Source organism: Lissotriton helveticus, chromosome 12, assembly GCF_964261635.1.
Source record: "Lissotriton helveticus chromosome 12, aLisHel1.1, whole genome shotgun sequence".
Taxonomy (NCBI): domain Eukaryota; kingdom Metazoa; phylum Chordata; class Amphibia; order Caudata; family Salamandridae; genus Lissotriton; species Lissotriton helveticus.
The window spans coordinates 14,188,916-14,202,456 of NC_136073.1; positions in this window are offsets into that span (position 1 = coordinate 14,188,916).

Genomic DNA, 13,541 nt, shown 5'->3' on the forward strand with positions numbered 1-13,541 from the left:
TCGAACCTGATCTCATAAAGAGTGCAGAGGGGTTGTGTTAGTAATAAATACATATATATTTGATATATACCTTTTGTGGTGTCCTTTCATTTGGTATTCAAGGGCTTATAATTGGTAAAACAGCTGGCTTCGCACGCTCTCTGAAGTTTTAGCCTAAGACTGCTTTGTCCATGCTCCCACTAGGATAGCTGGTCTATAAGGTTGACGTTACAACCATCACCATAAGGGTTGTTTGGACTGGTGCAGGGTGCCCACTAGAATAGTGGACATCATGTACCAGGCCAACTTCTCACAAAGACTGATCCCAGACCGCCCCCCACAGGAAATATTGGCCCATAGACCAGCTAGCTCACAGTGCCACTGTAAGCCCACTAACCTACCAGGGAGAAAATGGCTTCTGGCAACCACTGAACATGACAACCCTGATTCCTGGGGAATCGTGAAAACAGTACAGAACCTTTCACTCTGTCACTCGTGCTCACTAATTCTCAGAGATTTATACAGAGAATACACAGTGGGACGTTTTCAATAATATTTATTGAACCAATGTTATTCTTGCATAAAACACGTGTGCTGCAACGAATAGTAGACAGAAGCAGATCATCGTGATTACAAGCATCAACAGTGTAAATAGTAGATATAGTTCTACCATAGTGAGTTACAATTGTATATATGCAGGTGTATAAACAAGGCAGTATTCTAGTGTACTCCTACTATGCGGACCCTACTCTAAGTGTACCTAGAGTGTCTGTAGGTGTAGAGCCAATAATCACCACAGGGGACGATCCAACCCCATTACCTGTTGGGATAGAGTGAAGGACCCCATCTAGGTCACGAACTGGACACTCCTCACAAGATGTCGGACCACTGTATGGTGGATTCTCAGCATTCAAGGACTCTCGGTGTCAGTGGAAGTGCCTCCGCTACCAACCTATTGGGATGCTATTATTTATAATAAAAGGTGGCCTTAATATGTGCGTATTAGATTAGTGATGTTATGGATATGTAGATAGCTGTTGTCGACTCATAGATGAAGATAGGAGGACTTTTGTACCCAGTGCATAGAGGCCTAGTACATGATGTTCAAGGTGTCGTGATAATATTGTGCGAAGCTGGATGTGTAAACAAAGTAGTTTCAGAGAAACAAATCCAAAATTGTTGTGCATGCATATGTGTGCAAAGGTTCACACCTACAATTTTATTTTCTAGGGCTATGTAAGAAATAAGCTGCTTCCCTACATGGGCCTGGCTCGGGAATATAACACCCACTCCTCATACTAGGGGTCGATGTAAAAAGCTATCTAAAAAGCCAGCATCCCATAAATTGGAATAAAACGTTAAACATTATTTCTAAAATCGTCTAAAAGTTTGCTTCCCTGAGACGCATGGTATCTTCATCATTGAACTTGCTATACTTGATGAGCAAATCAAGTCTTTCTACAAACTCATCCATAGTTTTACCAGCTTTCTGCCTTTCCTGACTGAAAATGTACCTTTCATAGTCGACATTCGGCTTTGTATTGAACTTGGTGATTAACACCTTTTTGATTTGACAGTACGTCACTTCTTCACCTTATGGCATTTTCTTTAACACTTCTGTTACCACTTTGCCCGCCAAATTCTTTAGATTTTTAAAAAAAATGTATTAACTGTTAGAGACGACAATGTTACAGCATGACATTATATAGTACTTTCACTGAGCTAGTTTAGATTGCCGAATTGATTGTGTTGGTGCTTCGTCAAGGGGGTAGATCAGGTGAAGCAGTTATATTTCCCCTATATGCATTCCATTTGTCCCATATAGCAGACCATATTTTGGGGCAACCCCACGAAATATATAGCGTTTTCTCTCTGATCATGCACCAGTCCATGTCTGCTTTCCAGTCCTTAATTATTGGTGACACCTCTGCCTCTCACAGCCGGTCAATACTTATTTTTGCCACCATTGTGCCCAGGGTGACCCATAGTTTTGGTCAAATCGGTAGCCCCCTATACATTCAACAGACAGCGTTCTGTATTCGGCCTAATCACTGTGTCTAATACCTCCCCATACATTTGTGGATTTTCTCCCAATATTTCTGTACACTCCTACATTCTCATATTATGTGAATCAAGGTGCGCAGCACACCACATTTTCTCCTACATGTTCCATCCGTCACTCTACCCATTTGGACAAGTCTGGGACCTGAGACATAGACTCTGTGCAAAATATTTAGTTGGACGAGGCGCAATCTAGACGAGATCGCTACTTCCCTTGGGAAGGCCACAGCTTCCTGCCAGTCTTCATCATCTTGTTCTAGTCCGTCCCCCTCCCAGCGCTCTCGTATCGGTCTAAGGGGATCTGTCATGTTGTTTACTAACTTTTTATAGGTCAGGGTGATTGCTGTTTCTGGGAGGTAGCCATCAAGCAACCTGTCTTCTAGTGGAGAATATTCCGGGGGAGTGGTGCCCTCTAGTAGGTTGGACTTTAGTGCGTGCTTTATCGGATGATATCTGAAATACTTAGTACCCGCTAGATCATATTCGCGTTGAAGTGTATCAAATGTCACCATCTCACCCTTGACCCATAAGTCTCTGATTTTTGAGATCCCTATAAGGTCCCACTTGTCGAACCCTCTTGTGCCCCCCATGTTGCCCAATTGTTCCGAGTCCCATAAGGGAGTGGCTAGTGTCAGTTCCGGTCCCATCCCATGCTTCGATTCACTGCGTGCCAGACTTGGACTGAGTGGTTAGTTGGACCAGTTAGAGTATACCTCCAGGGTCTGGAGTAGAGTGTCTTGTTATTGTTCCCACTCGGGAGAAGCCACCTGTCCATACTAGATCCGGGGTCATCTCCTCTTCTGTATGTGCAATGATTTATAGCTGCCAGGTGTGAGGCCCAGTAGTATTTTTTAATATCTGGTAGCCCTATCACCCAATCATACCAGCTGAGCACCAATTTATGCAACGCTATTCGGGGTCGGCCATCCAACAGTAGTTCTCTCTGTAGGCACTCTACTTCCTTAAAGTATCTTGTCGGCACCGGGTCTGGGGAGTTTTGCAAGGCATAGAGGAAGCGCGGGAGCGACATCATCTTAAAAAGCGCCGCTCGTCCCAGTATTGAGAGGGGCAGCGTCTTCCAACTTGCAACATCACGCTTCAATTTTTGCAACGGGGGAAGGAGGTTACGTTCATATCTGATCTTAGGATTCGCAGTGACAAAGATTCCCAAATACCTGACCTTCACCTTTGCTACTTGTAAAGGACAGCGCCTGGGTAGAGAGTGGGCTTCTCCGTGTAGTACATAGAGCAGGGACTTGCTCCAGTTGATGGTGTAACCTGAGTTTTTCCCAAAGTTTGTAAAGATGTCAAGCACTACGTGATGCGAACGTTTGGGCGAGGCGAGGTATAGTAGGATGTCATCCGCGTATAATGAGATGTGGTCTTCCCATCCCTCCTCCCATTTTAGCCCCCTTATCAGAGGATCTCTACGGATCCATGCTGCCTGTGGCTCCAATGAGATGGCAAAGAGCAGGGGTGAAAGCGGGCATCCCTGCCGGGTCCCGCGGCCCAACTCAAATGTTCCTGATTTTTTTATTGTTGACCACTACTTGCGCCAGTGGGGCCGAGTAGAGTAGTCTCACCCATCCAATGAAGCCAGGTCCAAAGCCCATCTTAGCCAAGACCGCAAAGAGGTAGGGCCACTCTATGTTGTCAAACGCCATTGTGGCGTCAAGTGACACCACTACCGCGTCTTCCTGTATCGTATCTAGTCTACCTAGAGCTCCATGCAGCCTTCGCAAGTTTAAGGCGGTGTTACGATGGGGAATGAAGCCCGATTGGTCGGGGTGCACCAACTTGGTTATGACCTGTATCAAGCAGTTCACCTAAAGTTTCGCTAATATTTTGGGTTCTACATTTAATATCGAGATAGGCCTGTAGGATGAGCATTTATCCCTCGGCCTCCTTTCTTTGTGAATGGTGACCAATGTTGCTACCCTTTGGTCCAGTGGGAGCATGCCTAGTTCCCTTCTCTTCTCCAACATGGCTCGGAGCTGCAGGGCTATCGTGTCTGACTTTAGTTTGTAAAGCTCTGAAGGCAAGCCGTTAGGTCCCAGAGCCTTACCAGGTCAAAGGTGTCTTATCGCTTGTGCAATTTCGTCATTAGTGAGGGCACAGTCTAACGTGCGCCGCTCCTCTTCAGACAGCGTGGGCAAGCTGATATCTGAAAGGAGGGCCCGTGAATCATCTTCTGGCAATTCTAAGATGCTTAGGTATACCCTCTTATAGTAGTCTGCAAATTTGTTGGCTATGGCTTGTGGCTCTGTGATTTTTTCCTCCCGAGTCTCTCGTTAGTTCAGGCACTAGCCTACTCGCCTTTCCTTCCTATCCAACCAGGCTATCAGTTTTCCTGCCTCGCCTCCCTGGTCGTATATTCTTCCCTCTTTTTCTCTTCCTAGTGTCTTGGCCATCTCAGTAGCGATAGCTTTATATTCTTCCCTTTTTAGTTTTAGAAGATGTATTTTCTCTTGAGTGTCATTCCCTTCCGTCTCTTCCTCCAATCGGAGGATTTCGTCTTCTAGTTAGGCTAGGTCCTTTGTTCTTTCCTGACGCGTTCCAACATTGATGACAGGGCCTGTCCCCTAATAACTATCTTAAATGCTTCCCAAATATTTTGGGGTTGAATCAACCGATCCATCATTTTCCTGGAAATAGTGGTCTAGCGCATGTCATAGTACTTTTTAAACTATGGGATTACGAAGATACCAGGGGTTAATGGGCGCTACACTTCCAACTTTTTTCTCTCCCAGGACCAGTTGGGTCCACATCGGGGAATGGTCCGAGATCCCTTTAGCCCTGTGCCTAATTTCACATATGTTCACTATTTGGGATGCGGGCACCAGCAGGTAATCTAGTCGGGAAAAGCTATTGTGCGCCCCCAGGTGGAATGTATACTGTTTGCTCTCTGGATGATATGCGCTCCATACATCAACTAGCCCTAGGGCGTCTAGAAAGTTTGATAGCCATCCATGTGTATTTCCAATATCCCGTGGCGGATATCGATCCATGGGGCCCAATACCACTGAGTTAAAGTCTCCCCCCACTATTATCTGTCCTTCTGGGAACCAGAGCATGATCGTGCCAAGGTCTTTGAAGGTACGGCCCCGCAGGACCGGTGGAACATAGACTGTCATTAATGTGAGTGTTTGGCCCTCCCACTTTCCCGAGATTGCGGCGTATCGCCCCAGCTCAACGATCCAGGTGCGCTGTATGGAGAGCGGGAAGGAACACTTAAGAAGGATACCATCCTCTCTTGAGCCCGTGGTGGATTCCATGTGTGCTACTAGGTGGTAACCCCATCTATTTAGTGCCTCACAGGTATTCCCTACCAAGTGTGACTCCTGGAGTAGTACGACATCCGGGGATTGTCACCTAATGTATTGTAGGACTACAGTGTGTTTTATCTTGTTCCCCGTACTGTTGACGTTCCAACTCAGGAGCTTAAGGCTCCTGTCCCAATGTGTACTCATTATAGGTGGCGTGTTTAGTGTGTGTGCATCGTTGTCTCCGAATTGGTATGTTTGATTGAACTATTGAAGGTAATATCCCCCCAACCACCCCCCCCCCACACATCCTCCCTCCCTGCTCCCTTGCACTCTGGGCTTAAAACTGGCCATCGAACAACTTTGCAGAGTGCCTGTCGCCCAACTTAGAACTAAAAGTAGACTTGAGTGGGGTGAGCTACTCCACCACTCTGCTCCTCTCCTCTAGATGTTTGTAATTATTTCCCCCTGTGGTGCGGTCTGTTTCCGCCCTGGCAGAGCAGCAGGATAGATTTAATTATTTAGATTTTTAATGATCTTTTTGTCATTTACTTCGTCCATCGCATCTATGAAATCATCTAAAGTTTTGATCCATGGGGCCCATCTGGCACCAATATTTTGCTTTTTGGAGGTATTCATCATCATCATCTTTATTTCGGCATCATGTGCCATAAAAGGTACAAATGACATTAAATCTAAGACAATAAATGTTAAGATATGTACAACCATTAAAACATATAAAAACAATGTACAAGTATAAGAACCAGCCATTCTGCATACTAAATATATCTACATCACGGTTATCAATTTTAACAATTTATCATAAATCCCCATCTAAAAGATGTCTCCTCTTATGCCAGACTATCCCCAGATATTTAGCTAGGGCAAAGACTATATGTCCTGAAAATTGGTCTTAAGGACTCTATATGCTTGCAGGCAGTGGGAGAAACCCAGATTTTTACATAGTGGGACGATCCATTTCCTCCGCGCCTGCACATAAGCACTACAAAAAAAACAATATGTGCAAATCGGTTTCCTGTTCAGATTTGCACCCTGGGCAATGAGACGGGGAAGATTCGGCCCATTTACTAGTGTAGGCCCGTAATGGTAGACTGCCATACCTCCATTGGAGATACAGTTTCCTGATTAATGTTGGGGATATGGTATCTAAAACAGTTTCAAACCTATAGCTGTCCTTTATTGTTAAAAATGATGACGTTAAGGTGCCAGGGCCGCTTTCTTGCAGGTGAATAGCAATTTTGCTTTCCTGGTACTGGGTAATAAGCTGCCTCCGTGTAACCCCGGGACATGATGAGAGCAGGTCAGACCATAAGGTAGGTAGCCCTAGTTTCCCTAGTTCTTTCTTGATATAATTTAACCAGGGAATTTTCCCGATGTTTGGGAGGGTAAGAATTGCCTGTAATTCTAGCCTGTAATTCGCTAGCTCTGGTACAGACCAAATCCTACGCCAGAATAATACGGGCCGTAGGTCCATGTCTTCATCAAAAGGTCTCAAGGCCAGGTCGAGTCTAATGGGCAGCAGGGGGGTACTTGGAGGAAGTGATAGGAGCTGTCTGATAAATTTATTCTCAGTTACTACCAGATCACGATTGCACGTATGGCCCCAAAGTTCACTTCCATACATAACAGCTCCCCTAGCTTGTGCTCTATAGATCTCTGGGGAAGGACCCACCGGCTTAAAAGAAGATTTGTTCTTAGAGACCAATTTGGTGATCCCGCCTGCTATTTGGGCCAGCTTTATTTGTGATTTCTCCCGTTGGTGTGCCCATGACATTTTTTCATTTAGGGTAATTCCTAAGTACTCAAAAGTTCGTACCCTCTCTAGTATGTTAGGTCCAATGTGCGGATTAGGGCGGGTACTATTTGGGGGATTGAAGACCATATATTTAGTCTTTAAAGCGTTGATCTCAAGGCCATGAGCTTTACAAAATGCCTCGAAACCATTGAGAACCCGCTGAATCCCCATAGGAGACTTGGAGAGCAGCAGGGTGTCATCCGCGAACATAATCGCGGGCACCCTGCTGCCTCCGAGTTTGGGTGCATCAGTATTCTCAACCCCATTCAGGTGCGCAATTACCCCGTTGACATAAAGGCAGAACAGGGTCGGTGCAAGCACACAGCCCTGCCTGACCCCCCTGTCAACGGGGAATTTGTTGGACAATATCCCCTCCCTGCCGCATCTGACCTGGGCGTAGTTACCAGTGTGTAGTCTGATAATCATAGTTAGGAGATGTTGTGGCACCCCTAAGCCAGAGAGCACGGACCAGAGTTTCCGACGAGGTACCAGGTCGAAAGCTGCTCGTAGGTCAACGAATACAGTATAGAGGCTGCCACCCCCCAACTGCACCGTTTTCCAGAATATAATAGCAAGTCGAAAGACTTGGTCTATGGTGGACACTTTATTCCTGAAACCCGCTTGGTATGGGCTCAGGACTGAATGGTCTTGCATCCATTCTAATAAACGGTCCAGAATCAACCTGGCAAAAATCTTTTGGGGGACGTCTATTAGACTAATAGGCCTATAGTTGGCTGGGAGCAGAGAAGAGCCCTTCTTGAAGATTGGAACAATCTCTGCCCCCAGCCAAGTAGCAGGCACCGGCATCCCCTCCAGAATTTCGTTAAATAAAACCTGTAGGTATGGAGCCCAGATTATGGGTTCGTTTTTAAATAAGTCACCAGGGAGTTTGTCCAGCCCAGGGGCTTTTTCTGAGGCAAGTCTAGCAATAGCTGCCCCTACTTCTGCCAACGTAAATTTATCCATATCCGGAACTGGCGTGGGGGTCATACCTACCGTCGAATCATCTTGGACCCGGGTAAGATCTATATTAGCCTCAGTGTACAGGGATCTAAAATGATTCTCCCACACGCTAGGTGCAATATTGGCCTATACTGCCGGGGTGGGATCAGCCGAGCCATTTTTAATGATCTGCCAGAATTTCCTGGCATCTCGGAACTTAAGGGCATCTATCATTTCTGCCCAATTACCATAATACCATTCGATCTTGGCATTAGAAATGAGATTTTTGTACTCCTTCCTCTTGGTTCTGACCAAGGAAATATTGTACTGTTGCTTCATAGCCGCTAGTAGATCAGCCTTAGCCTTTCTACATGCGGCATTGTACCATAAGGCACGTGTCTCCCTGGCTTTTCCTTTGCGTTGCCTCTGCTCAGGATTCAGAACATCAGCTAGGGTGCTACACAAATCTAGATGAAGTACACCGAGTTCTCTATAAGTCTCCTCAGACGTGGCAGGATTGTGTATAAGGTTGTCAACCTTTTCCAAGACTAGAGCAACTTTTGCATACAACCTCTGAATATCCTTAGTATTTCCAAGAATTTTGGGCCAGCGAACTCTACGCTGGTTAGTAGATAAGATCGTTCTTGAGTCCATACAATCATCGCCATCCTGTATTTGGATAGGGACACCCGGAACCGAAATTTTTAGAATCAGCGCATTATGATCGCTGTCGGCTCGAGGAATTACATTGAAATCCACAATTCTGGCCCATTCGGACATTCCCACAAGTATGTAATCCAATCTAGAATTGTGCCCCAATTTATTAAAGGTTGGTTTAGGTGGAATATCACCACTTACCCGGCCGTTGCAGGCTCTGAGAGAATTTGCTAGGGTCAAACAAGTAATTTGCGTTGCTAATGGCGACCAGGAGTTCACTGGTGGGCCAACCGGTTTCGGGATTCCCCATTGTTCGTCTTCCTCATTGGTTGTACCTTCTAGGAATAGTGGGAGGGGCTCAAATTGGCAATTGAAGTCTCCCCCATCCACATACGGGATACCCTGGGGGAAAGTACTCAAGAACAGCGCTAGTTCCTCGACAGTACTAGAAACTTTTGTTATACCCACTGGTCTCGAGTAAACATTTATCAGTGCCAGTTTTATTACATCAGACCATTCCAAGAGTACGCATTGAACATCTAGGGAATTAGTTGGTAGAGCCCTCGCTTTACAGCCCAGGTGGGAAGCCACCCAGATAAGTAGTCCACCAGACGGGCGTCCTTTCCCCTTCCAGTTCGCCCAAATTGAGAATGTGTCAAATACTGCACGCTGATGGTCCTCTCTTGCCCATGTCTCTTGAAAAAGGCAAACATCCTTTGAGTCTATAAATGCCCCCCAATCAGGGGAGTCAAGTTTGTTAGCCAAACCCGCCAAGTTCCAGGAAACAATAGAGATATAACCCCTATCCCAGAGAACTGCATTAAAAGAGTTAGTCGGCCCATTTGCTGCTGGATCACCAGGATCTAGCATAGGCTGCAGATTGTTCTGGTTACACGGGCTGAGACTCCTCTTATTGGAATGGGGGGAATATTTCTTACTCAACCTGGGTAGGATGAGCTTACAATGGCCATCTAAGCCCCCCCCCTTATGGCTTCACGATCCATCCTCCCCCCCATTGGTAGATTACTAAAATTTGGCTGTCAATCCACCATCTCTAGGCAACTGTATCTGTTAGCGGTCGGGGGGGCACCCCAGTTACCCCTATATGCTTGTTCTCTGAGAACCTGTACACCCCAAGTACCCCAATTCCCATTCCTGGCGGGACGCCCTACAGTATGCCAGTTGCTGTCATTTTTCCAGTCGCGTATTGGTCCACTCCTGGGGGGGATAGAAAAAGGAAAGGCGTTGTGTTGCTATCCCATCATGTCTATCCTGAATATTCCAGGTGCATATGTAATCAGCAGTGTGGGTATCCGCAAAGTTGACCAATATGCAATCGCCCTGAACCGTTTTCCTTTCGTGACCCACCCATGCTACCCTACGCACTGTCAAGATCTTACTAGTTAGATTCGGAGGTAGGGGCCGGTTTATGTTTAGCCAATGTTGAACTTTATTTTTTAGAGACCAATTGGCTCCCTCATCAGCCTCACCCAGTTCTGGGACCCCCGTCATGACCACCACATAGGGGCTTGCCTGAGGAGGCAAGTTCACCGGTCGTCTCCTATGTGGCCCACCGTCATTGATGTTCTTAATTGGCTGCATCAAATGATCCATGGGAGGAATAGGCCCCTCTGTCAAAGGGGTAGCACAGGTTCTGGTTTTGGGTACACTTGACTTCACAGAGGAGGTGTCAGACTTAGATTTGGGGTTAGTCACAGTTGCTGGTGGTTTTTTTCATGACAGGAACACTAGGTTTATCTGGGTTTGTGCTTAAGTTAGTTCCCCCTGCTTTGTTAATCCCCCTTGGGTTTACTAACAGCTAACTGTTTTTCAATACGAGCTAGTCTTGTCTCAATAGGGGTGAGGTAGAGTTGAAAAAGTTCAGCAATCCTAGGTAGGAGTGAAATGTTTACCTCATCATCCCTAACACTAATCCTATCTACAGTGTCCAAGGCTTCTACGTTTACGCTAGAGGTAGCTTCATTAGTGGGGGAATTACTAGGGCAATCAGTAGCTATAATCAAGTTTTGGACAGGAGCCACAGGGGTCTTCTTCGGTTGTTGTTTGCCCCTCACCGTTTCGTGATTTGACTTAGATTTTTTGGGAATGGCTCCCTCCCTCCCTCCCTCCTAGCCTTCTGCTGGGTATTACTCAAGTCAGTGGGTAAAATGGTAGCAACTAAGTCCGTTTTTTATCCAGATCTACACTTAGTTGTGAGCCAAAGGAGAGGTGGGATACTGAAAGGTCTACCATAGCGGGTAGGCTCTGTCTATGAGCGTGTATGTCAGCATTAGTTATAATAGGGGTTTCTAGGGGGGCCCGAGCCTTAGATTGTTCAGGAGTTTTGGCTGTGGCAAACTGACCCATAGAGGATCTTTTTGTAAATGCAAGATCTTGGGATACTCTCCGTTCCAGCGAGGTGATTTCTTGGTCTATAAAATAATTAGCCCTTAGAAGGAAATTATCCAATGTGCCAGTTTGTAGTGAGCCCCCCGCTGCCGTTTTACTTCTGGACCCTCTCGTGCACATGGTTATCAGAAGTGAATAACTAGCCACAAAGGTCTCTACAACAATAATGATCCTGGTTGCCGAAGAGTACGTATAACAATAATATTAATCGTGCACCTGCATCTGGGTCCAGTCTCAGTTCAGGAGTTAGACAGGTGGCCCAGCCCGGCCTTACACGGCCTTTAACGGCCTACAACGGGCCCGCCCTTGGCCCGGGCTTCGCCCAGCGCCGTCCCGCGCGCGTCCCGTGAGACGCGGAAGTTGCTGAGTTGAAATAGAAAGGGAGAAGGGGCGGAAAGAGGCCCCAGCTGCAGCGGAGATGTGCGCGCTGTGCAGGCTGGGCCTCGTAGTCCCGCTCCTGCTGTTCACCTGCACCTTTTTTCCCCGTTGGGCAGTTGCGTCCTAGAGTCCAGCAGTCCGTGTGTTCAAGGGGCATGAAAAGCGGGTCCCAAAGTTCACAGTGGTAAGCCCGGGATTCCAAATGAGCAAAAGAAGGTTCAAGCCGTGGACAGAGCAAGGCTACAAGCGGCACCCGTGCAGCGAGTCCTGCGAGCCGTTTTCTAGCCGATGGGAGGAGGGGGTGGGAAGAGGCCCCAGCTGCAGCGGAGATGTGCGCGCTGTGCAGGCTGGACCTCGCAGTCCAGCTCCTGCTGTTCACCTGCACCTTTTTTCCCCGTTCGGCAGTTGCATCCTAGAGTCCAGCAGTCCGTGTGTTCAAGGAGGATGAAAAGCGGGTCCCAAAGTTCACAGTGGTAAGCCCGGGATTCCAAATAAGCAAAAGAAGGTTCAAGCCGTGGACAGAGCAAGGCTACAAGCGGCACCCTTGGAGGTATTGAAGGGAGGCAGTGTTTTGAAGATTGCGGCAGCATCGTAATTTGTTGAACTTTCTGCTGTCGAGACTGAAGCCCACTCCGGCCGTGTCAGCTACACACTGTGACTGGCACCTTCGTTAAGCACTAGCTGTGCTAACATTCAGGTCATGAAGCCCAATCTCTGGTTGTGATGCGCTGTCTTCTTCTTTGGCGGTGAGTAGTGGCTTTGTTTCTTGCATAGATTTTTCACCTATCTCATTTCTTGGTATTGTACCTGGTTTGTACTGCCTTTAGCATTTCTTTGCAATAGAAATGTTTTTGTTTTTAGTGATTTTTTGCCTTTGGCTCTCACTCACTTTAGCCCTTCTCTGTACCTGGTTGTCGATGCCTTTAGCGTTGTCGTACTGTATGAATGATGGCTCTGTATTAGGCTGTGGTACAGTACCTTTTGTCTCGACTTTACTAGCAAATTTTCAGCTGATGACAAACTTTCTTCACAGGCCTTCACTTTCTTCACAGGCCTTGCGCTGGCAGGAGTGGCTCTTTGACTCCACATACATCTATTTTTCCCCTTCGACTGAGGCACACATGTCATGCATGAGACGTTTGCTGGACCGCGGCAAACTCCCCTATCTCGTCAACAGTTGTAGCTTCCTCCCCAGCCCGGGTACATGCAAAAGATCACGCCGCACACGGAACTTGATATTACACATATTTATTCCTCAGAGTGTAACCGTTAACTGAACATTGTACATCATGAATTATATCACCCACGCACTTACGTCATTGTTCTACGGAGTCCGTCAGGAGCCAAAACGGTACCATCATCTCTATTTCACAAGGCACTACGCTGACCTCTCAAGCCTTTGTTGTGGTCCGCACGCTGCAGGTGCTGGAACAATTTTCAGAGTTAGGGTGCTGGCCATCGGTATCTACTGACTTCTCCTGCACTGGATCTATTATAGATTCACAAGCTTGAATCATTCCCTGTTACCCGATTGGGAATGATTCAAGCATGTGAATCTTTGAAAGATACAAATGCTGGAGAACCGGAGTTACAGGTAAGTAACTAATTTCCTTACGTGCGACGAATGTACATTCAAAGCTGCTGATATACAAAATATTTCTATTTTACTTTGATTAGGGAGGACATATTTATTTATACATGTGTTACAAAACCTCTGCAATACTGTAGTTTCCTTCTTTTACCTTTACGCCAGCAATAGTGTCATCAGGTAAAATTACGAACTACACCGAACACGCAGTCGCAGGAAGGAACGATGAACACAGCTCTCTGAGCTAAAAGAATTAACAGGACTCTGTCAAAAGAAGGTTCCAGAGACATAAGTAAAGGCATTTGTTGTTAGTTATCCATCTCAACTCTATAAAAGATGGTATATGGGTGTGGTGCAGCGCCCTGCACACCCCTGCATCGAGCTCCACTGCCTCAGGCCTGTTTTGACCCTCATGCCTCTATTCTGCCCCTGCTGTTTTTCTTCTAGA